Genomic DNA, 24770 nt, shown 5'->3' with positions numbered 1-24770 from the left:
GATTGATGTATTGGAAGCGGACATTTGAATGCGGTCAGTTCATCTAGAATATAGTGCTTTAGTGATTCCACTGCTTTCTAAGCACACCTTTTTGCCAATAGAGTAGGAACTAATCGCTACTTTGAATGAAATCTGTTACATACCTTTAATGAAACCTAAATGTGGCCGGATAAGCAGAGCAGGTGGGAATCTGCTCCTTGAAGGAGCCCAAAACCTCACTGAAGGAATAAGCACAAAGTAGAAAGTGAATAAACTTGTAGGAAACCACACTCCCTGCATTTTAATAAAATAAGTCTGCAAAACCCAGGTAGGTTCAGGCAGGGACAGTCATTAAAGCCCTTATTAAGAGTTATGCTTCAAGAGCCACACTATTAAAGGCAGCTTTTTTATATTTTGATGAAAGTGGGAGGTGGGGATATAAGAAAGGGGGTCTGGGTAAAGAGGGATACACTGGCTTATCAAAGAAAGGGTTGACCAGAATGGTATACCAATACTTTCTGAGCCAAGTGACTAGAAGTGTCTGAATCCCTTACAGTCTGTGAACCCCAAATGCCAACAAGATCCAGAAAGACTTCAGCATGAAAAGACAATTTGCCTGCATCCTGGCAATGGCAGCTACATAAAAAAAATCACAAACCGTTAATACTCGGCGCTGCTGCCCAATACTTAAAACCACTGATTCACCTGCAGCAGTCTCAAAGGGATACCCAACCCCCTCTTATGTAAAACACACCAAAGAATTAAAGGCCGCGCTAGCCAAGCAGTATAAAACCTATTCAGTCCGTATACAAAATCCATATTTCAACTGCAGGGTCCATAGGGTATCCACAGGATACCTTGGGGTATAGGTGATGATGTCAGTCTTCAGGCACCACAGAGTTAAAGTTTTCAGCCTCCCAGGATGCATCTGGGTCCCTCTCCTATACCCCGCCCCCGGGCCAAGGCATCTCAGTTTCGTCGGTGCCTGGCTCAGAGTCGGAGGCACTGTGCAGAGGGGGGCTATGAAGAGCCCCTGAAGTCTGTTTTAAAGGCAGCGCTGGCTGCACATCTGGGAGTACAGCATGGACAGTCAGTACTGACATCCATGCTGTCTCCCCTACACCCCGCCGGTACTGATCCGGGGATGCTGGTAGACATCTGGGGTTACGGCTAGCGGTGACCCCAGATGTTTTGGACCATGGCCGGATCCAAGGGGATAGCAGGTAAGCAGCGGGGTCCCGCGGTGGGTCCCCGCTGGTCACATGGTCCTGAGTCCCCAGGCAGGGGGCTCCCTGGGGACTGGCTGCAGCGTGGAGCCAGGCGTCCAACCTGCGCTTCCACTACCCTCTGGGACAGCGGGTCGCTGCTGAGCGGCATGCGCTGCGGCGTCCCAGGGATTAAATGCATGCCAGGGGAGCGCGCTTTCCCTGTCTCTCAGCCGGCGCCTCCCCTGCTGCACACAGTCTCTCTGCTCTACCTGATTGGCCATAGTATGTCAGCGCTCCTCCCCCAGGCCGGCCTCCTTCATCCTCTGCTCCTCGGTGGCCATCTTTAAAGCATGGTGAACGCTGCTGGAAGCCTGTGAGCAGTGGCATTGCGGTCTGGGTCCCCCAACATACCTCTCCTCCGTTTGTCAGAGGTCAGTGTATGCAGCCTGAGGGTCTGAGTAGTTGAGAATCAACTACTCAGACTAATAGTGCAGGGATTTGTTTCTTCTGCATTGTATGTGACTAATCTGTTAGCCCTGCTGTCTGTACTTTCACTTTCTACTGTCAGCCATATTACTGTCCCTGATCTTGCTCTGCTCAAAGCCCTTGCGGTGCAGGGTGTTATTCACACTATACCAATAAGTATAGGTGTGTGTCACATACTTACCATCATGTCTGAGACTGATTTTCCTCTCCAGCTCATGTGTGCTAAATGTAAGGTACCAATAGCAGAGGGGGAGGGTAACGCGGAGGGGTTATGCCCCAGTGCCTGGCACTGTAACGGCCGATTATGGTCCCGGTACAGGAACCTCCCTGGGCTTGTTTCGCTAAGGCGCTTATAACCCTTGTGGGCCAGCTAGCTCCCGCAACCTGCATTTACCCAGACGGGTTTGTCCCAATGGTCAGTGGTGTCGTCACCCATGCGGGAGTTCCCGAGACAATTGATGGTACCCCACAGTCTTCCTGTCCCTTCCCAGGTTTCTCCGGAGCCTGCGTGGGTTAATACTCTAACTACATCGGTTCAGTATTTGTCCGATGTTTTACAGGGGGGAGTCTGTGTTGCGGCCTCATAATAGGCAGGTGACGTCTTTATCTGCTGCTTATGGAGATGACGATGAGACTTCAGATGATGGGGAGATTCTGGATCTATCTGACCAAGAACCTCTCCGTACCAAAGAGCCGGACGCGAAGTCCAGGGTGTATATCCCTGGTCTTATTCGTGCGGTCCGCACGGCTTTAGTTATTGAGCATATTGATCCTTCGGTGGCCAATTTCAAATATGCCTTTTTTAAGGATATTAGGGGTGAGGCTACGGTGTTCCCTCTTTCTGATCAATTAGTGGATCATTTAGAGGAGGCGTGGAAAAATCCAGGTAAACTGTTTCAGCCCCAGAGGCGCTTAGCCGTGGCTTATCCGTTTGCGGACAATTATTTTTCTAAGTGGGAATCCCCTCCGCAAGTAGATTCACATGTCACACGCCTAGTCAAAAGTGCCACGTTGCCTATGCCTTCGATGTCATCCTTGAAGGATGTCACTGACCGCAAGGTGGAGATCTGCCTCAAATCCGTTTATTCCCTTGCAGGGGGAGCATCCAGACCGGCTATGTCCGTGTGTTGGGTAGCCAGAGCTATGGAGCGCTGGGCGGATAATTTGGAGGAGTCTTTGGATTCTGACTGTTCGGCTGAACAGACCAAGTTGGTGGGCAATCTCTGACACTCGGCCACTCACATTAATGAAGCGGCCTTAGATATTTGTATGCTCACCTCTAGGATCTCCTCTGCAGCCGTGGCTGCTCGTCGCACCTTATAGTTGCGTTCTTGGAAAGAGGACGCGTATTCCAAAAAGGAATTAGAAGGTCTGCCTTTCAATGGAGAGGTACTATTTGGTCCAGATCTGGACAAAATAGTAGCTACGTCGGCAGCAGCAAAATCTGCATGTCTTCCGTCTGCTACGATTCCTTCTAGTGCTGGTGGGTCCGTCCTCACAGGGCGCAAGGTAGGCCTAAAGCACAGTCCTTTCCACGGCAGGCTGGGACCAAGAAATTGTCCAAGCCCAAGAAACAGATCTGGAGTACCAGACGTCCGGCTCCTAGGTCAGATGACAAACCTGTGGCCTGACGGTCCGGGCCTCCTTTTTGGGGGATCCCAAAGTGGGGGGGCCGCCTGCTTCAGTTCGCCCAGTGCTGGTCGAGGACTACGACAGACACTTGGGTTCAGGAGGTGGTCTCTCACGGGTATGCCCTCTCCTTTCGGCACAGGCCTCCATCCCGGTTCTTTACCACAGGCCTTTCGCTAGACCGGAGCATAGCCTCGGAACTGCGGAAGGTTTTGCACACTATGCTCCAGGCCGGAGTTATAGTGCATGTTCCAATATCCCAGAGGGGCCTGGGTTTTCTGTTCCAATCTTTTTTTGCAGAAACCCAATGGGTCTTACCGTCCAATACTAAACCTAAAGGCCCTCAACAAGTCCTTGAGGGTGCCTCTGTTTCGGATGGAGACCCTGCGGTCCATTATTCTGGCACTGGAACCTGGGGACTACATGGTGTCATTGGACATCCAGGACGCTTACCTGCATGTCCCTATTCTTTTGCGCCATCAGCAGTTCCTCAGATTTGCAATCTGCAACGAACATTTCCAGTTCCGGGCGCTGCCTTTTGGCCTGGTGACTGCTCCACGGATATTCACCAACGTCATGGCGGCTCTCCTGCGGACGCAGGGAGTCCGACTGTTGCCTTATCTGGACGACCTCCTGTTGATAGCGGGGTCTCCAGAGCTTCTTTTACACCATCTGGATCTGACGATTGCGGTACTGCAACGTCGTGGCTGTTTGATAAACTGGCAGTAGTCCACTCTCACTCCGTCTCAGAGGATCCTGCACCTCGGGGCCTTATTGGACTCCAGGCAGCAGCGGATCTTTGTGACCTGAGGAAAAGATCCTGTCCAGATGGAATGGATTGCCTCAGTGTCGCAAGTCCCAGACGATGGTGCTCACTCCGGAGGTTCGCCTGTCTCTAACCTGGTGGTTGCAGACGACCCACCTCAACAAGGGTCGCCTGTTCTGGGTGGCGAACTGGGTCCTGTTAACAGCGGACGCCAGTCTCCGGGGCTGGGGAGCTGTCACGGGTCCACACTTGTTTCAGGGCAGGTGGACTCGGGCGGTAGCGGAGCTTCCAATACACATTTTGGAACTCCGTGCGGTGTTCAGAGCTCTCCAGCTGGCACAGCCGGTTCTCCAGGGTCACCCTGTGCAGGTCCAGTCGGACAACGCCACCACGGTGCTTTGTATAAATAAAAATGCAAAACAGTGCATTAATAAAGATACGTCCCTTACGTATCTTTATTAACCACTTGCCTGGCATGGTCGTATCAGATACGACCGCACCAGGCTGGGCTTTCCCTGACATGGTCGTATCTGATACGACCAGTCAGAAATGCCCACTAGGCGGCTGTGGGAAGCTAATCTTCCCGCAGCCGCCTACATCAGAGGGACCTTCTGGTCCCTCTGCAAGAATGGCTGCCTCTCCAGCGTGTCCCAATCTCTGCTGGCCACAGTGATCGGGCACCGCCGGCAGCCCCCCTCACATAGAAGCAGCAGTGCTGCTGCTGTGACCCGATCACTGTGGCCAGCAGTGATCGGGCAGCCATCTCCACCCCCTTCAGTAAAAAGCAGTAGCGGCGGCTCTGGTAGCCGCGGCTGCTGCCCACTCTCTTCCGGCCTCAGCTCCGCCTCCCCGTCCCCATGTGCCCGATCACTGCTGGCCACAGTGATTGGGCAATAAATTAACAATCATAATAAATATATATATTTCTACTTCAGGGTCCATAGGGTATCCACAGGATACCTTGGGTATAGGTGTGACGTCAGTCATCGGGCACCATAGAGTTAAGCTTTCAGCCTCCCAGGATGCACTAGGGTCCCCCTCCTATACCCCGCCCCCGAGCCAAGGCACCTCAGTTTAGTTTGGTGCCCGGCCGGAGTCTGGTGCACCTGTTGGAGTGGGGGCTAAGAAGAGCCCCTGAAGCTTTTCTGCATGCAGCTATGGCTGCACATCTGGTTGTACAGCATGGACAGTCAGTCCTGACGTCCATGCTGTCTTCCCTACACCCCCGCTGGTACCAGAACGCCGGTACCGATCCGGGGATGCTGGTGAGCATCTGGGGTCACAGCTAGCGGTGACCCCAGATGTTCCGGACCATGGCCGGATTCAAGGGGGACAGCAAGGTAAGCAGCGGGGTCCCGCGGTGGGTCCCCGCTGTTACATGGTCCAGAGTCCCCACGCAGGGGGCTCCCTGGGGACTGGCTGCAGCGTGGAGCCAGGTAAGAACCTGCGCTTCCACTACCCCCCTGGGACAGCGGACCGCAGCAGAGCGGTAGCGCTGCGGCGCACCAGGGGTTGAATGCATGCCAGGGGAGCGCGCCTTCCCTGTCTCACAGCCAGCGCCTCCCCCGCTGACACAGCCCTCTCTGCACTCTGCCGACTGGCCCTGTGGCAGCGCTCCTCCCCCAGGCCAGCCTCCTCTCTGCTCCTCGGCGGCCATCTTCCTGAACGCATGGTGAACGCTGCTGGAAGCCTGGAAGGAAGCCTCTTGGTCTGGGTCCCCCCGCATACCTCTCCTCCGCTGTGGTCAGGTCTGTGTATGCAGCGCTGTGTCCTACCAGATCCTGTGTCTGCGTAGTTGAGTGATCAGCGCTGGTTAGTGCAGGAATTGATTTTCTTTGCATTGTATGTGACTGTGCTAGCGCTGCTGCCTGTATCTTCTATTCTGACTGTCAGCTTTATTACTGTCCCTGTTCTTTCTGCTAAGCCCTTGCGGTGCGGTGCTGCAGGGTGGTCTCTCACCTCTTTAAAATACAATTGGTGAGAGGGGTCACAAACTTAGTACCATCATGTCTGAGAGTGATTTTCCTCTCCGGCTACAGTGTGCTACGTGTAAAGTACCTTTAGCGGAGGGGGAGGGTAGCGCGGAGGGCCTCTGCCGGAAGTGTTTGTCAATGGCGCGGCCTCTTACGGTTACAGCACCGGTACAGGAGCCGCCCTGGGCTTGTTTCGCTCAGGCGCTTACAACCTTTTTGGGCCAGTTAGCTCCGCAGCCCACGTTTACACAGATGGGTTTGTCCCAGCAGCCAGTGGTGTCGTCACCCATGCAGGGTTTCCCAAGACAATTGGTGGTACCCCGCAGTCTCCCTATTTCCCCTCTCCCGGTTTCTCAGGAGTCGGCGTGGGTTAACTCCCTGACAAGTTCTGTACAGCACTTGTCGGATGTGTTGCAGGGGGAGACTGTGATGCGGCCACATAAACGGCCGGTGGCGTCTCTGTCGGCTCCTTATGAGGATGACGAAGGGACGTCTGATGATGGGGAGATTCTGGATCCTTACGATCAGGAACTTCTCCATACTAAAGATGCTGACGCTAGGTCCAAGGTATATATTCCTGGACTTATTCGGGCAGTCCGCACAGCCTTGGTGATTGAGGACGAAGTTCCCCCAGCTGCTAAATCCAAGTATGCCTTTTTTAAGGATGTGAAGGGTGACGCCATAGTCTTTCCTCTTTCGGGTCAGTTAATGGACCATTTAGAGGAGGCGTGGAAACAGCCTGGCAAGCGATACCAGCCGCAGAGGCGCCTGGCAGTGGCTTATCCGTTCGCGGATAATTATTTTGCTAAGTGGGAATCCCCTCCACAGGTGGATTCTCATGTGACACGTCTTGTCCGTAGTGCCACATTGCCGATGCCATCCATGTCCTTCCTTAAGGATGCTACGGACCGCAAGGTGGAGATCTGCCTGAAGTCCGCTTATTCCCTTGCAGGGGGGGGCAGCGCGGCCAGCTATGGCCATTTGCTGGGTTGCCAGAGCGATGGAGCGCTGGGCGGATTCATTGGAGTCGTCCTTTGATTCCGACTGTCCGGCCGAACAAACGGAGTTGATTGGTAATCTCCGTGATTCAGCCACTTATATCAACGAGGCGGCCTTAGACATTAGTACACTGGTGTCTCGAATTTCTTCAGCAGCGGTGGCTGCTCGTTGCACCTTGTGGTTGCGATCCTGGAAGGCGGACGCTGACTCCAAAAAGGGTTTGGAGGCGTTGCCCTTTAACGGAGAAGTTCTCTTCGGTCCAGATCTGGACAAGATTGTGGCCACGCTGGCGGCAGCCAAATCGGCATGTCGGCCGCGGCTCCTTCTGGTTCAGGACCATCGTCCTTTCGGTCTTATAGGGCCCAGGGCAGGTCCAAACCAGTCTTTTCCCCGACAGGCTGGCCCCAAAGAATCGGCCAAGCCACAAAAGCAGGCATGGAGTACCAGACGTCCGGCCACCTAAGCCTGATGACAAGCCTGCGGCCTGACGGTCCGGGCCTCCCGTTGGGGGATCCCAAAGTGGGAGGCCGCCTGCTGCAGTTCGCCCGGTGTTGGTCGGTCACCACGACGGACACTTGGGTTCTCGAGGTGGTCTCCCACGGGTATGCCCTCTCTTTCCGGCACAGACCCCTGGTTCGATTCTTCACCACGGGTCTACCATCAGACCGGAACAAGGCCACGTAGCTGCGGAAGGTCTTGCACACTATGCTCCAGGCTGGAGTTATAGTGCCTGTTCCATTCTCCCAGAGGGGCCAGGGTTTCTATTCAAATCTTTTTTTGGTGCAGAAACCCAATGGGTCGTATCGTCCGATTCTCAACCTCAAAGCTCTCAACAAGTCTTTGCGGGTGCCGAAGTTTCGGATGGAGACCCTACGGTCCATCATTCTGGCGCTGGAACCTGGGGACTACATGGTTTCATTGGACATACAGAACGCTTACCTGCATGTCCCTATTCTTTTGCGCCATCAACAGTTCCTCAGGTTTGCAATCCGCAGCGACCATTTTCAGTTTCGGGCGTTACCTTTTGGCCTGGCGACAGCACCGCGTGTGTTCACCAAGGTGATGGCGGTCATGGCGGCTTCTCTGCGGCTGCAGGGAGTCCGCATGTTGCCGTACTTGGACGACCTGTTAGTGGCAGGATCTCCAGAGCTCCTTCTACGCCACTTGGACCTGACCATTGCGCTACTGCAACGGCACGGCTGGTTAATCAACTGGCAGAAGTCCACTCTAATCCCGTCTCGGCAGATTCTGCACCTCGGTGCCTTATTGGACTCGGGACAGCAACGGAGGAAAAGATCTCTGCTTTACAGTCGAGGGTGCGCGGTTGTCTGCACAGCCGCCGGGTGTCTCTACACTCGGCGATGAGGTTACTGGGCTCCATGGTGTCGGTGTTCGACATGGTGGAATATGCCCAGTTTCACTCCAGACCTCTGCAGCACCTGATCCTGTCCAAGTGGAACGGGCTGACTCAGTCTCTAAAGTCCCAGACGATAGTGCTCACCCCGGAGGTTCGCCTGTCCCTTGCCTGGTGGTTGCAGACGACCCATCTCAGCAAGGGACGTCCGTTCTTGGTACCAAATTGGGTCCTGTTGACAACGGACGCCAGTCTTCGGGGCTGGGGAGCAGTTTCGGGTCCACACTTGTTCCAGGGCAGGTGGACGCCGACAGAAACGGAGCTTCCAATAAATATCTTGGAACTCCGTGCGGTCTTCAATGCTCTCCAGCAGGCACATCGGGTTCTCCAGGGTCGTCCGGTGCAGGTCCAGTCGGACAACGCTACCACCGTGGCCTACATAAACCGGCAAGGAGGAACCCGAAGTCGGGCGGCTCTCGTAGAGGTGTCTCGGATCCTGGTATGGGCGGAGCGCAATCTTCCGGCCATATCAGCGGTCTTCATCCCGGGAGTGCTAAATTGGGAGGCGGACTTTCTAAGTCGCCAGGACGTTCATCCGGGGGAATGGTCCCTGCACCCGGACGTTTTTCAACTGCTGGTGGACAGGTGGGGTCTTCCAGAGATCGACCTCATGGCGTCCCGGCACAACAACAAGTTGCCGGTGTACGGGTCTCGCACAAGAGACGAAGAGGCGTCTCTGGTGGATGCTCTGTCCGTCCGGTGGACGTTCCGGTTCGCATACCTGTTTCCTCCGGTTTCCCTTTCACGGGTAATCCGGAAATTCAAACAGGAAGGAGGGACGCTCCTGTTGATAGCTCCCGCGTGGCCCAGACGGCACTGGTTCTCAGACCTTCAGGGTCTGTCCGTGGACAGTCCTCTGCGGTTGCCGCTACGACCGGACCTTCTGTCGCAGGGTCCTTGTCTTCACCCGGACCTGGCTCGGCTGTCTTTGACGGCGTGGCTGTTGAGACGGCCATGTTGAGGTCTAGGGGGTTTTCCAGCTCTGTGGTGCGTACCATGTTGCGAGCTCGGAAACCGTCGTCCGCGAGGATATACCATCGCGTGTGGCATACGTTCTTCCAATGGTGTCGACCGAGAGGTTATGCACCGCGGGAGTTTTGTCTGTCTAGGATACTTGCCTTCCTACAAGCGGGACTAGATCATGGGCTTCGCCTTGCTTCTTTGAAGGTACAGGTTTCGGCCCTGTCTGTCTGGTTTCACCGTAGGATTGCCACAATCCCGGATGTGCGCACCTTTATGCAAGGTGTTCTCCGCATTCAGCCGCCCTTTGTTCCACCTGTGGCGCCTTGGGATTTGTCTGTGGTCCTGAGGGCTCTCCAGGGACCGCCGTTTGAACCACTGGGCTCAGTGATCTTAAATGGCTAACAGCTAAGACTGTTTTCCTTCTGGCCATAGCTTCGGCCAGACGTGTTTCTGATTTAGGGGCTCTCTCTTGTAGACCCCCTTTCTTGACTTTTCATGGGAACAGGGCAGTGCTCCACACTCGGCCTGAATTTCTTCCCAAAGTTGTTTCCCAGTTTCATGTTAACGAGGAAATAGTTGTTCCGGCCTTTAACTCACCTGGTCTTTCAGTGGGTGAGGCCACTTTGGATGTTGTACAGGCCTTAAGGACTTATGTTGACCGCACTTCTTCGTTTAGGAAGTCGGACGCCTTGTTTGTCCTCTATGGCTTCCGTACAAAGGGTTGGCCTGCTTCAAAGCAAACTTTGGCAGCCTGGATCCGTATGGCTATTTCTGAAGCTTATCTTCATGAAGGTCTGCCGGTTCCTCCTTCTTTGAAGGCTCATTCCACTAGGTCTGTGGGTCCTTCGTGGGCAGCTCGACGTGGTGCCTCTGCAGTCCAGATCTGCAAGGCTGCTACGTGGTCCTCTGTCCATACCTTCGTGAGGTATTACAGGTTTGACACCTTCGCCTTTCAGGATGCTTCCTTCGGGCGGCGGATTCTCCTTTCAGCACAGGAGCGTCCCCACCCTTAAAGGATACTGCTTTGGGACATCCCCAAGGTATCCTGTGGATACCCTATGGACCCTGAAGTAGAAAATATGAGATATGGTAAGAACTTTATCTCTCTTTCTACGAAGTCCATAGGGTTCCACAGGACTCCCGCCCTGTCGCACCTGTGCTGCAGATGGGCTTTATTCTGGTCACCGGTTTTTCCGTCTCCCTATGGTGAGAATGTGATGCTTGTGAGTGTCCAGATCTTTCTTCTCTCTCTTTCTTCTCCTCCTCCTCCGGCCTATGGCTTGTGACGTAACTGAGATGCCTTGGCCCGGGGGCGGGGTATAGGAGAGGGACCCAGATGGAGGCTGAAAACTTTAACTCTGTGGTGCCTGAAGACTGACGTCATCACCTATACCCAAGGTATCCTGTGGAACCCTATGGACTTCGTAGAAATAGAGATAACAAGGGTAAGTTCTTACCATATCTCTTATTTACTTCTTCAGGGTCCATAGGCTCCACAGGGATACCTTGGGGTTTAGGTGATGGCAAGGACATCAGGGCACCACGCAGTTCATTTTTTCTCCCAGGATGCACTGGGCCTCCCTATACCCCGCCCCCGGGCCAGAGGTACCTCAGTTTCGTTTGGTACCCGGCCAGAGTTGGGTAACTGTAACGCAGTGGGGCTGTGTGAAACAGCCCCTGAAGATTTCTAGAAGTTTTTTCTCTACTAGCAGACAGTCCAGTGGGACGTCCGCATTGCCGCTTCATCACCCCGCCGGCGCAGAGACGCCGGTACTGATCCGGGGATCGCGGTGGGAGCCGGGGTTTGTTCTAGCCCGGGGGACTACAGGAATGCAGCTGGATTTACAGGGAGGCAGGTGATACGCTTGAATTGCAGTCCATTTCCCTGGGGACGGACCGGGGATGCAGCCAGGCATGGAACCTGCGCTTCCATTTAGACCTTCTGGGGGATATCTGGACCTCAGTAATATGAGGAATTTGCGCTTCCTGCGCCCCGCGGGTTGAACACTGGCCAGGGGAGGCAGCCTTCCCTGTTCACAGCCGACTCCTCCCCTCTGCACAGCGCGCCTTTCCGATGCGGTCTGGCTGAGCTGTAGCAGCATTCCTCCCACAGGAACGCCCCTTCTGAGGTCTCTGGTGTCCATTTTCTCCTGGCTATGTCGCAGATCTCTCGGGGAACGCGGAGCCTGGGTCCCCCTACATACCTCTCCTCCTGGTCAGCGTATGTAGCGTTATATCCTACCAGACAACTAGTATGGGTAGTTGATTTGTAGTGCCATTGTGCAAGTGTAATTTCTGCATTGTATGTGACTTTATGCTAGCGCTGTCTGTATTTCTACTCATTCTGTCAGACTATATAACTATAGGCACAAAAACAGACAAATCTCAGGTGCACAACTCCAAATTATTAATAATATATAAATGCAATAAAATGTTGCAATCAATAGAGGTTTTTAGCATAATCTTGGCCAAGGTTATGGGCCTACCCACCATATCCAGGTAACCTCTGTAGGGTAGGTCCCTAACATACTACGATTCAAATCCAGAGTGCAGGACACCCCCATAAACCAGCCCAGCTAAGCCGCCCCAGGGCTCCACCATAGTAAGAAAACTGCAGTGTAAAAGAGATAGTTAGGAGCAGCTACTGCTGCATATAAAGAATGAAAATAAAAAGTGAGGTACATATATAATAAACAGTGAAGGGTTAAAATGTGTTATAAAAGAAAAATGTGTTAATGCGGTGCCCTGAGACAGATTAACCAACGCAATCCAGGGGGACCCACGCCCCAAAAATGAACCAAAGTTGCAGTACAGTATATAACTTGTAGGACTTACCTAGAATTGTGCCTAATACCAGTGTGCATATTCATTACAAGACTCCATGCTTTTAAACCAATATAGACTATATAACTATACATTTTCTTTTTCTGAGCCCTTACAATTACAAGTGTTGTCAAGGTGGTTATTTTGCCTCACATTTAAATATATATATTTATTGTGTAGTTTGTCACAAACCGTGTACACTTCCCTCATTGCTATGTCTGAAAGTGGGGATTATGTGCACGATTCCACTCCAGTCCTGCTGTCATGCAAATCATGTGCTGCAGGACTAGGTAAGGGGGACAGGGTTACAGAGGGATTATGTGTGAGGTGTTATAATCCTACAGGTCCTTCACTTCGCATGGGCTGCATCCCCAGATGGGGTTCACACAGCAGGCGATTATGCCCTCTCAGGGCCTGCCTTTACAGAATTCACCCATGCATGTTCAGTCTGTGCCTCCTCCATGGGTAGATATGCTGTCTACTACGGTGCAGATACCTCTGTTACCCTCCAGGCTATGTTGCAGGGGGATAAACCCCCTTAGACCGGCTAAAAGGTCTATGCCGTCATCTCAATTTACACAATATGATGACACTGATACTGGGCCCTCTCTGCGTGAGGAAGAGCCTAAGTCAAAAATCAATACGTGCTGTCCGTTATTGGGGAGGTCCTCGGTCCAAACATGCGCTATTCAAGGAAACTACTTCTGCAGTGTTTCCATTATCTGTTCAGCTAGTGGTGCAAATGGAAGTGGCGTGGAAAGCGATTTCGGCCTGAGAGATGCCTGGCTTATGCCTATCCTTTTCCTGAGGAACATTGCACTAAATGGGAATCTCCTCCTACGGTGGACTCTCATGTGACGCGCTTAATCAAAAAGTGCTACTCTACCTATGCCATCTATTTCATCCTTAAAGGATAGTATGGATAGGAAGGTAGAGGTGTGTTTTAAAGTCAATGTTTTCTCTTTCACTGGTGGTTGCCAGGCCAGCTATGGCTATCTCCTGGGTGGCCAAGGCTATGAAGTTGTGGGCAGACTCCCTAGAGGAGCCTATTCCGTCAGATGCCACCACAGATCAAGTGGCTCTGGTGGGTAACCTCTGTGATTCAGCTACACAACGAGGCTGCTTTGGATGTCACCCTCTTATCCTCTAGTATTTCGGCTGCTGCAATGTCAGCTTGCCGTTCCTTATGGCTGCACTCTTGGAGAGCTTCTCATTTGCTTCTCAGGATGCTTCTTTCGGGTGCCGGATTCTCCTATCAATCAGGAGCATCCCCACCCTTGAAGGACTGCTTTGGGACATCCCCAAGGTCTCCCTGTGGAGCCTATGGACCCTGAAGAAAATGAGATACGGTAAGAACTTTTATCTTTCTTCAAAGTCCATAGGATCCACAGGGCACCCATCCTCACGCACCTTGCATCAGATTGGCTTCGCTCTGGTCACCAGTTTTCCGTCTCCTTATATGTGAGAATGTGATGCTTGAGTGTTCAGACTTTCTTCTCTTTTATCCTCCTCCGGCCTTTGGCTTGTTACGAACTGAGGTGCCTCTGGCCCGAGGGCGGGGTATAGGGAGATGCCCAGTGCATCCTGGGAGAAGAAATTAACTCTGTGGTGCCCGGATGTCCTTGCCATCACCTAAACCCTAAGGTCTCCCTGTGGACCATATGGACTTCGAAGAAAGAGAGATAACAAAGGTAAGTTCTTACCATTCCTCTCATTATTATTATTAAGATTTTTAATCTATGCACAAAATAAACATCCAATATAAAAAAACAATCGCACTGTAAAATCACTGGCCGGCATAAAAATATACATATATACTCTAATCTAAGTTAGCCCATTTAAATATCACTTGCCATTACATCTCATAAGCAAGGATTAACGTATCTAGAAATCCGAAGTCCCATGCTAGATCAATGGTTAGTAATTAGTACAATTAGTTATTGCAATTCTGTTTATAGTCGAATGGTATTAGATAGTCTTAAGCTGGGTGCACACGTAAAGATTTTCTGTCCAACCATCCAACTAGTTGATTAGTTGGAATGAAAATCTGGTAAGGTATGAAAGCAAATAATAATCAGCAATTAGCTCCCAAATGCCGAAAAATGGACAAAAACTGTTGTTTGAACAAATTGTTTAGATCAAACATTTAACAAACTTATAGTCTGACCATTTTCATCTGTTTTCTGGCATTTAGGAGCAAATTGCTGATCATCAGTTACTCCCATACCTTACCAGATTCTCATTCCAACCAATCAACTAGTTGGATGGTTGGACAGAAAATCTTTACGTGTGTATGCAGCATAAGTTAGTAGATGCAGGGTTATATAAAATTCCAATGCTGTATCGTTAGTGTGCAATTCTATCTCCAGTCATATAATATTGAACAGTCCTACTTAGTAGATGTAGTTTAACCACTTGCCTGGCACAGTCGTATCAGATACGACCCACTTGCCTGGCACAGTCGTATCAGATACGACCATACCAGACTGGGCTTTCCCTGACATGGTCGTATCTGATACGACCAGTCATAAAAGCTCAGAAGGCGGCTGCTGGAAGATCTTCTAGCAGCCGCCAATTTCATAGGGACCTACCGGTCCCTCCGCACTCTTCCTTGTGCTCGGCGCCCGCACCTCCCTCACCCGGCGGCTGCAGAGAGCAAAAAGCAGTCGCCGGTAATATAGCCATCAACGGTGCGCTGTTGGCGCTGTCATCTCCCCCCCCCCCCCCCCCCTTCCGCAAGTGGCAGTCCGGTGGGACACGCCCGGCGGTTCCAGAGGTCAGAGCAGCTGCAGGGAAAAAGCAAACCAGCAGAGCGCTATCATCTTTGTCCTCCTCCCCTGCCATGCAAGCGCTGACATCGCTGTGCTGGTATGTATTTTCCCAGCAGCTGCTCTGACCTCTTCAGCTGCCGGGCAAATAAAGACCAGCACAGCGATGTCGGCGCTGCCATCTACTACCTCCCCTACTCTGCAAGCGGGGGCCCGGCGGGATCCACACCCAGCGGCTGCAGAGGTCTGAGCAGCCGCGGGGTAAATAAAGAATAGCACAGCGCTGTCGGCGCCGTCCTCAGCTACCACCCCCTGCCCTGCAAGCCCGGCGGCACCCACACCCCCTACAAGCTCCACCCCCCCACAGTATACCCTGCCTCAATATAGATAGATATACACACATATCTATCAATATATATGTATGTGTATATATATAATATATATGTGTGTGTGTGTGGAGATATATATATATATATATATATATAGATATAGATATAATGGCAGCCCCAACCGATGTTAAGGAAACATCGGCAGCTGTGGTCACAATCGATGTTTCTATTGATGGCCATCACTACTGTATACCATATAAATTGCCATTTTTATGGTATACAGCGTTTAAAAAATATATATATTTTTTTTTTACAAAATCATGTTGGATAACTTTTATAAAGCTGTACTTGACCTAGTTCAATTATAAGACAAACCGACAATTTCGGAGTGGTTTTCGGAAAAAGAATGTCAGTTAAGTGGTTAAATCAAATTCCAGCGGTGTATTGTTAGTATAATAAGTTGTTAGAATTATGTCACTAGCCTCGACAGTCTTAGTTAGTAAATGCCATTCATATAAGCTGCCGGTGCAGATAGATTCTTGCACTGAATATAGGTAATATTACCTGTTGGTATATTTTAATTCCTGGCCAGGAACATAGAATACCCTTTTTGCTCAGCAAGCAGAAATTGCTGGATCTTTTATTCCATTTGGCAAGTTCCAGGTCTCCCAGCTGCTGGTACATTAGGCCTTATCTATACTGGTGGTGTCTGTTTTATCGATTGCCACTATGGACGCTGTTGGTTGGTGACTCCAGATAAGGCTGCACACATTGGAATGTACCAGCTGCCTGGAGACCCGTAATATGCTCCCGGTTGCTGTGTATAACCTGTATGTAGCAGGTTGAGTCTCCCATATCCAAAATGCTTGGGACCAGGAGTATTTTGGATATCGGAATATTCCGTAATTTGGAATATGTGCATACCATAATGAAATATCTTGGGAATGGAACTCCAATATAAACAAAGAATGCATTCATGTTTTCTATACACATTATACACACAGTCTGCAGGTAATTTTATACAATATTTTCAATAATTTTGTGGCTCAAACAAAGTTTGTGTACATACATGAAATTCATTTATATTTCATATACACCTTATACACACAGCCTGAAGATAATTTTATACCATAATTTTAATACTTTTGTGCCTAAAACAAAGTTTGTGTACATGGAACCATCAAAAAGCAAAGGTTTTATTATCTCAATCATGCTAAAAATATTCCGTATTTTGGAATATTTGGATATGGGATACTCCATCTCCTATCTATTATATGTAACAACTTATAGAGGGAATTGAAACACTGACAGGCTTTTACCCTGATATATATAACATTTGCAGTAACATGATGCATTCAAAGTAGATTTACGATTAGGTATTGTCATGAATTGAAAGATTATATATAATCTCTCTCTCTTTCAATTCATGACCGTACCTAATCGTAAATCTACTTTGAATGCATCATGTTACTGCAAATTTTATATATAGATATAGAAATAAAGAACTGGCGGCACTCGGGAGACTTTTGTAGTAATAGTGCAAAACTTTGTGCTTTTAATCTACGTTTCAGGACTTTAAAATCCCTCCTTCAGGATACACAACATAACAAAACAGTGCAAATACAGTGTATAAATAATAACACTTATTTATACACTGTATTTGCACTGTTTTGTTATGTTGTGTATCCTGAAGAAGGGATTTTAAAGTCCTGAAACGTAGATTAAAAGCACAAAGTTTTGCACTATTTCTACAAAAGTCTCCTGAGTGCCGCCAGTTCTTTATTTCTATATTGAGGGGGATTCGTACCCCAGTGGAGGGCACCAGGAGCAAGCTGTCTGCGGATATTGGAGGGGAGTGCCGGGCTGAATTTGGATGGAGATAGATAGATATATCTATCTATCTATTTTTGCAGTAACATGATGCATATGTATATATCTTAACATCAAATCAGAAGTATGTCCAATTTTATATAACAGGAAAGCTGTAGTGTACTGACAGGCATTGTATGTACGTACGTCCCCGGTTTAGGGGTCTGTCTGTTCTGGCAATCTCTTGGACCACTAGATGGATTTTGATGGGGGTTTTCACTATTCTATGAAGCATTGGTCGAGGAAGGTTTAGGTGTATGAACCATTCATCTGTGACAAAAGGGAGCAGAGCAGTGACCATTTTAGTGAAGCAAGGAATAGAAATATACATCAGATTGGTGCAAGATTTTAAGAGCTGTTCTTGGTGCTGAAACAGCAAGAGTACATGAAACTGACTTGGAATGAAACAAGTCACAGAAAAAGCTATTGTGCTGTGTGAGTGACTGCTGCTGGAGGGCCAAAGGCTGCAGTCTGCCTCTTTGAGGCAGTGAGAGCCAATCACAGAATGCAATGTTCCCTGTTACTTAGCAGCAGCCTAGAGGGAGTCAGGGACTGAGCAGGGTCACTTCTGAGGCAGACATAGTGAGAGACCGCCTCCAATGAACCTGATGCAGACAGTGTTAGACAGCCTCCAATGATGCAGACACAGTAGCCAGGAAGGAGCCAGGGGAGGCATAGCTATCAGGAATTTAAATTTTATTATTTTTTTTTTTTTTTATATGATTTCCATTCAATGGTGGCAACCATTGGAGTGCCACCATCAAATGGTAAAAACACCACTATCGGACCAAAACATTGATGGTTAGTACCCATCGGATTCCGATGTCCATCCCTACGCTGAACCTGCAGGCGGACTCCGGCCACCACTCCTTCACCATGAAGTGCTCTGCTCTCCAGCGTGATTTTCCTGTTCAGCCACACACCCTCGTTAAACAGGTGGCACCTCCCATGAGACATCTTAGACAGAGGCATAATGGCGAGGAAGCTCATCACGTAGCCCAGTAAATAAAGGGTACATTGTGCAAAGAGGACATTGCTCATGTTCGGCAGCTGGGGAGGATTGCGCATAAAGGCTGCGGAAATATGCACAGGTGTCTCAGCCAGGGACATACTGCAGATAATGCTTTCGGTAGCTGCAATACAAATCTCTCATCCGTGATCCTCCTGCCCTCACCAGCAGATCCCAGTGACGGGGTCCAAGCCAGCTGCAGGGCAGCTGTGGGGCCCAGCTACTGGGTTGGGGACTGTGGTGACATTGCGTAGTTTGAGATGCAGGAAGCTGTGGTGAGATTATATTTCTCCCTTGCGAAGCCGAGATGGGTCACTAGTATAGATATGTCAGAAAAAAATTGTCTGGGACTTCACAGTATAATATGAGTCAAAGTGACACCACAGGTAACTTTCAACGTTTTGGGGCACAAAACCCTTTATCGAGATAGAGAAACTGAGAAATGATATGTAGTGTAGGGAAATTACCGGCAGCACATGTACCAGATGATGGATCTTGCAGATCTGTGTCCACAACAAATGCTCAGCTGCTTCCAAACATGCACCAGGGAGCTGGTCAGAAGTTGCTTTCATGTAGAGCATGCGACAAGCTGACTGGGAGAAAAGCTAGGGAGTGGCTTGAGGGGATGCCTTCGGAGACTAGTTCGGAACGACATATCGCGCGGTTGGGTGTACACACTGCACGATGTGCTCAACATCATTAGATATTTTCTTCGGGGTCCATAGGGTCCACAGGAATTACTTTGGGGTATGTGGTTGGAGTGATCCAGGTACCAAATAGTTACAAGCTTTAGCTCCCAGGACTGGGTCCTCCTCCGTATATACCCCGCCCCTGGCTACATGCATTTAGTTTTATGTTTGGTGCACAGGAGTGCACCTGGTGAACAGCAGTCCCAAGCAAGTTTTTTTTTTTTTGGACGCCCGTGCTCCTGCTCCATCTACTCCCCGCCAGCGCCGCAACACGAGAGAGGGAACTGGTGATTTCGGTGGGCATCAGCGGAGTGAGCGCTGAGCCCAGGACTGCAGTTGGAGACATTGGGGATGCAGGCAAGGTGGCTCCCCATGGGGAACCACGTGGCAGTCTGTACCTCCGGCGTTGGAGACCTGCTGGAGGCCGCTGTTGTAAGGAACCAGGTAAACTGTTTCCCCCAACTAGACCACCAGGACATGAGATTCTCCTGATAGCCGGGGATGATAATTGCGAAATCCATGTATAAGTCGGCGAGCCCGGTGGATCCATACAGCCTAGGGGGAAGTACGCTCTCCCCGACGGCCCCTCCCCCAACACAGATGCTGGTCCAGATACTAGGTTTCCTCCGTCGGGGTTGCTTCTACCTGCCTCCCTGTTATGAGATGGCCAAAGACCACTTGCGGGTGCTCTCGGTGACTGCAGATCTCAGGCGGTTTGGTTAGTCTCCCTGTATAACCTCTCCTTGGTTGGCCAGGTTATACAGAGCTCTATATCCTACTCAGCCTTGTGTGCTGTTCGTAGTTAAAGTAGAGCTTATTGCATATAGATATATTTTTGCATTGTATGTGACTTGTGTAATTCTGCTGTTTATACTGCCTTATTTATTCCTGAATAACTGTGAGTTATAACTATCACTGCTGTCTCTCCTCATAAGCCCTCTGCTACAGTTGTGTGGGTTATTTTGGGCGTGAAACACTGTCACATTGTATTAGATTACTTTGCATAACATTAGGGATGTTGTTGTGTCCAAAGAAAGTGAAAAACAGGAGGCGAAAGCCCCTGTGCTGGTTTAATGTATGGTGTGTCAGGTGGGCTTGTCCCCTCAGGATTTCATACAGAATGGACTATGTGGTCACTGTTTCAAGGAGTCACCACATCAGTCAAATCTACCAGCTCCTGGGCAGGAACCCCCTTGGGCTTCCTTTTCCCAGATCATGGCGCAGGTTGTAACCAGTTATCTGCTCCTACGCCAGCCCCTACTATGGGGTACCTTCAGCAGCTACAACCTACTATGTTTATGCATCCATCCTGGATGGATGTTTATGCCCACTCAGGTCAGAGTATGGCTTCGTCCCCCTGCTGCATTTCAGCAAACACTGCAAGCAGCTAGGCCGGTACAGCCTAAAAACAGAAGGCGGTCGGCTTCCTCCTATCACTCTGCTGAGTGTGAGGACATACAGGGCTCCTCTCAAGGGTCTCTCTCAGGAGAGGAGGACCATTTTCCAACAGCAGATGTTCCCTCTTTGATTAGGGTGGTCAAAGCTGTGTTTAAACATAGATAGAGAGGAGCCAGAGCTTAGGAAAGCTCTGGTGTTTAAACGCCAGAAGGTTGTGTAGGCTGAGTTTCCCAAATCTGAGATGTCTCCTGTCCATACACATCCTGGAACTGCGTGCAGTGTTCAGAGCACTCGTTCAGGCACAGGATATACTGAAGGGCAGGCCTGTCCAGGTACAGTCTGACAACGCTACCGCAGTAGCCTACCTAAACCATCAGGGAGGCATGCGAAGTCGGGCTGCCATGGCGGGGGTTGTCAAACATTCTGGTCTGGGCGAACGTCATCTTCCAGCAATCTTGGCAGTATTCATACCAGGAGTCCTCAATTGGGAAGCGGACTTCCTAAGTTGGCAGAATATACATAATACATTATATACATAATAAGCCTAATAATAATAACAATAATAAACCTGGATCACTCCAACCACATACCCCCAAGGTAATTCCTATGGACCTCGAAGGAAGAGTTAACAAACGCATGTTATGCCATAACTCTTATTTTTTCATCTGTTGTGCAGTACAGCAGATGAGAAGATGCGATTAATGACGTACATGAACGCACAATTGTGCGTACACATTAGACAATATGATGTGATGTGATCCAATTTGCCTCAAAACAACAAATCGTCAAATATCGTCTAGTGTGCACCCATCCTAAGGCCGAGTACACATTAGAACAATGCCAAAATGACGCAATGGTCGTTCCACGTTCCCTTCATCCTAGAACAAACAATATTGAGCGTACACACTGCAATCCTTCAAATTGACGGAACATTTTAACATGTTTGATCGTATATGATTTATCGTTGCTCCTATACACACTAGAAAAACCATCTTCAAGAGGTGACATCTTAATAGGCCAAATCGGAACGATGTATCATCTGGTCGTCCAGTTGGCCATACACACTACACGCTTTGCACCACAACATTCAGGATATCTTCTGTTTGACTGTGCAGCACAGCCAACCATAAGATGCTGTATGTGACGCACGGGAATGCGCAATTGAGCGTACACACTGTGTGATCTGCACGATATGTCTATCCAATTTGCATCAAAACGACATCATGCAGATATCGCATTAGTGTGTACCCGGCCTAAAAATGAAGCCCCTGTAATGAACAGAAGCATTAAAGCTGGGTACACACTAAACGATTGTGTACTCAGCGATGCGACCCACAATCCCTTATCGCGTGATCCGGTGCCGGCCACCGCAGCATAGCGCTGCATGGGATTGTCAGCCACATCGCCTTATCTTCCTGCATGTACAAAAGATCAGGTGATGCAGCTGACGACCCCACGGGAGCGTGCACTACACGATGTAGTGCATACACATTGCATGAAATTGACGATTTGTCATTTTGATACGTCAGAATCGGCCAAATAGTTAGCAATATCGTATAGTGTTGGGAGCCTTAAGTAATTACTATGTAGGATATACATATATAGCTGTATGTAAAATGTCTGACTAAATATTAGAGGATAAAGTTTAGGAAAACTACATATTTTTGACTATATTGTCAACTCGCAATACATACTATTGACACCTCCTATTGTATTAGTACAAAACCAATGTATAATGTGCAGCTATTTATTTCCCACTGAATCTGTTTTTTTTTTAATGTTTTTGTTGTGTTTTTTACCATGTGTGGCATGAATTCAATGTGTACTGGACATGCTGTGCTAAACTTAATGCATTATTAGTTGTTGCATTAATTGCTGTATTGGAGGGATTGGGAGTCCCTTATATTGGTGGAGTCTGATATTGTTATCACTATATGTTAATATCTTTACATAGGTGGCCAGATAGAGCAAAGATTGTGTATTTGTTTTTCATCCTTGAATTTTTTTTTTTCTTGTTTTATACCTACAGGATATTTGTGTGTGTATGTATATATATATATATGTATATATATATTTGTGTGTGTGTGTATGTATAAAAAAAAAATTAGTTAGTACAGGGAGTAGAAGGGTGCATACACTGGGCTTTATCTTATTACAGTAGGTGCAAGTAGGGTCCTGCGAGCCGTTCTCATTTTGTTCTCTCTAGTCCTAGAGCGAGGTTCAGTGCACTTTAGTGATAGTCTCCCAAATCTATGCCAAACTACAACTCCTGGTTGCACGCTGGCAAGCGCCCTCCCCTCCTGGTGCTGGTTTGAGAAATTGTCTGTACAGGGATGCTCTTTTGGCTACACGTGTTCCTGGAGCTGCACGGTAGCACTGGTAGTATTGTGTCTGTGAGGAGGAAGGGCGAGAGCAATGATGTCTGTATACAGAGGCCAAATAAGCAAATCCAAAGACCTATCAGGCATACTCATCTGTCATCAGGTAGGTGGTTGGTGGGGTACTCCAGCTGCCTCTTAGGGGCTCCAAAATTCAATGTCTTGGCCCACTCCAACCTAAAAACATTGATGCCCCTAACTATAGGTATACAGTCTAGCAGTGTGTTAAACATGTTTTAACAAAACCAAATAACAGTAATAGTTTAATTGATTTAAGGAATTATTTTTCAGTGTTCATTATCCAAGGTATGATATTACCATCCTAAGAAAATCTATATATTGAATCAAGTCCTCAGTACACCAACTAAAGAAATGTCCGTTTTTTCCCTCTGAGCATTATGATCTTCAAAACTCACCACTCCTCTTTTCTATCCCACCCCTATATTTGCCCCAGTTCATCCCTTCCCTTTAGTATGTAAGCTCTTAGGCAAGGCCCTCTGCACTCATTCTCCCCCCTAGCAAAATACATGATTGCTACAGGTCTCTGGCTTGTTTTAAGATCTATGCATTTTCTGTATTCATGAATCCCTGCCTAAGAATTGTATGGCTGAAAACTGGCTCACAGATTAAGTAGAAGCCTAAATTGGCCTGTTAGATTAAGTGAATTGAGAGGCCTCTTTCTCACTGGGTTAAGAGGGCCTGGTCCTCTGTCATTTTGCGCAGACATAACTGAACCAAGATTGGGTGGTATATATGCCTAAATGTGCGTACCCACTACACGAGAGTAGAATGACTGTACGATTACAACACTGTAATCGTTCATCATACAGTGCTGTGAATAATGTGCCTACACTGAACGATATGCCATCCAGTGCAGGCACCCTCTCTCATCCCTGAACATGCACAACCTGTTGATATCAGCAGGTTGGCCTGCATGTTCAGGTGATGACAGATGCCAACAACGACCAGTGGGAGCGCGTATTGCTGGTCGTTGCCGGCATATTCACTGCACGATTAATGAACAATGTTGTAATCGTTAATTTTTCTCGTAGTGGAGACTACTGTGAAAGAATATCCAGCGAGAGAGGCAAACACTGACTCTGGTATTCTGCATTTCAACTGCTTACAGATCAGGAAGCAAAATAAAATCCCTCAAAAAACTGGTGGCTGGTCTTACAGTGCCTCTTGTGCCCGAAATGAGACAAGCTTAAGTGGCAGCCACTGGTGAGCATCTACTTGTCCACTGCTTTGCTATTGGAGCGACGGGCAGTTATTGCTATGTTGCTGCTGTCCTGACAGGTTGGGTACAGGATCCTGGTGGTCAAAATCCTGACTGGCATCCTGACAGGGTTAGGATACAGACACCTGTCTGTATGCATCCTAACCCCCTCCCCCTAAACCTAGCCTTACCCTCTCAGTGCCTAACGCGAACCCTCCCCCTAATTCTGCTACTTACCTACGGGATGCCAGCACTGGGATATTGAATGTGTCCAGACAAGTGGCGTAAAGAGTGATCCAATTGGCAGTTTGATCTTTGAACCACAGCTGTAGCCAGGAGCAGAAGTGGTGGGGGAGAGAATCCTAGTTATGTAGAAGGAAAGATGAATGATGTACCAGACACCTACTCGCCTCACTGCCAGTATGCAGCAGTGAACATTAAAAAGGCACATAAGCTTGTGCCCGCTGGCTCTGAATGAATAAAATGTGCAGGAGGAGTAGGGGAAAGGCCCTGTTGTGGTGAAACATAACCCACGGTCTGTGTTACCTTCTATAGCAGGTGGTAAAACCGAACATTAACAGTATAACCTGGGTAAATTTGTGATTGCAGTTATTTATAAATCAGCTGTAGCTTAGCTGGAGGGGTGTGTAAATGTTCCTGGAACACTGCTCTTGCGGTCATTCAGAGCAGACACTTTCACTAGTGGATGGAGGTGTTATATAACAATTTTATAAAAAAAAATTTGATGGTGTTATGACCTAGGGATCATAGTAACAATGTTATTTTTAAATGTTGGTAGTCAATTTACTGATATTTTGTGGATAAGTGCTATGTCCAATTCATGTCAAATGTATCTTAACTACAAATCTCA

At 48.9% G+C, this 24770-nt stretch overlaps 1 protein-coding gene across 2 annotated transcripts in view; it reads left to right on the top strand.

Annotated features, from left to right (window-relative positions):
* Window positions 1–24770, top strand: part of NUDC (nuclear distribution C, dynein complex regulator) — a 101478-nt gene that overhangs the window by 75306 nt on the left and 1402 nt on the right. The gene's annotated exons all lie outside the window — the stretch shown is intronic.

This window comes from Taudactylus pleione, unplaced genomic scaffold (genome assembly GCF_031769625.1).
Source record: "Taudactylus pleione unplaced genomic scaffold, aTauple2 ptg000305l, whole genome shotgun sequence".
Lineage (NCBI taxonomy): Eukaryota > Metazoa > Chordata > Amphibia > Anura > Myobatrachidae > Taudactylus > Taudactylus pleione.
The sequence above is the reverse complement of the archived record's forward strand: the minus strand, read 5'-3'. Positions and strand labels throughout refer to the sequence as shown.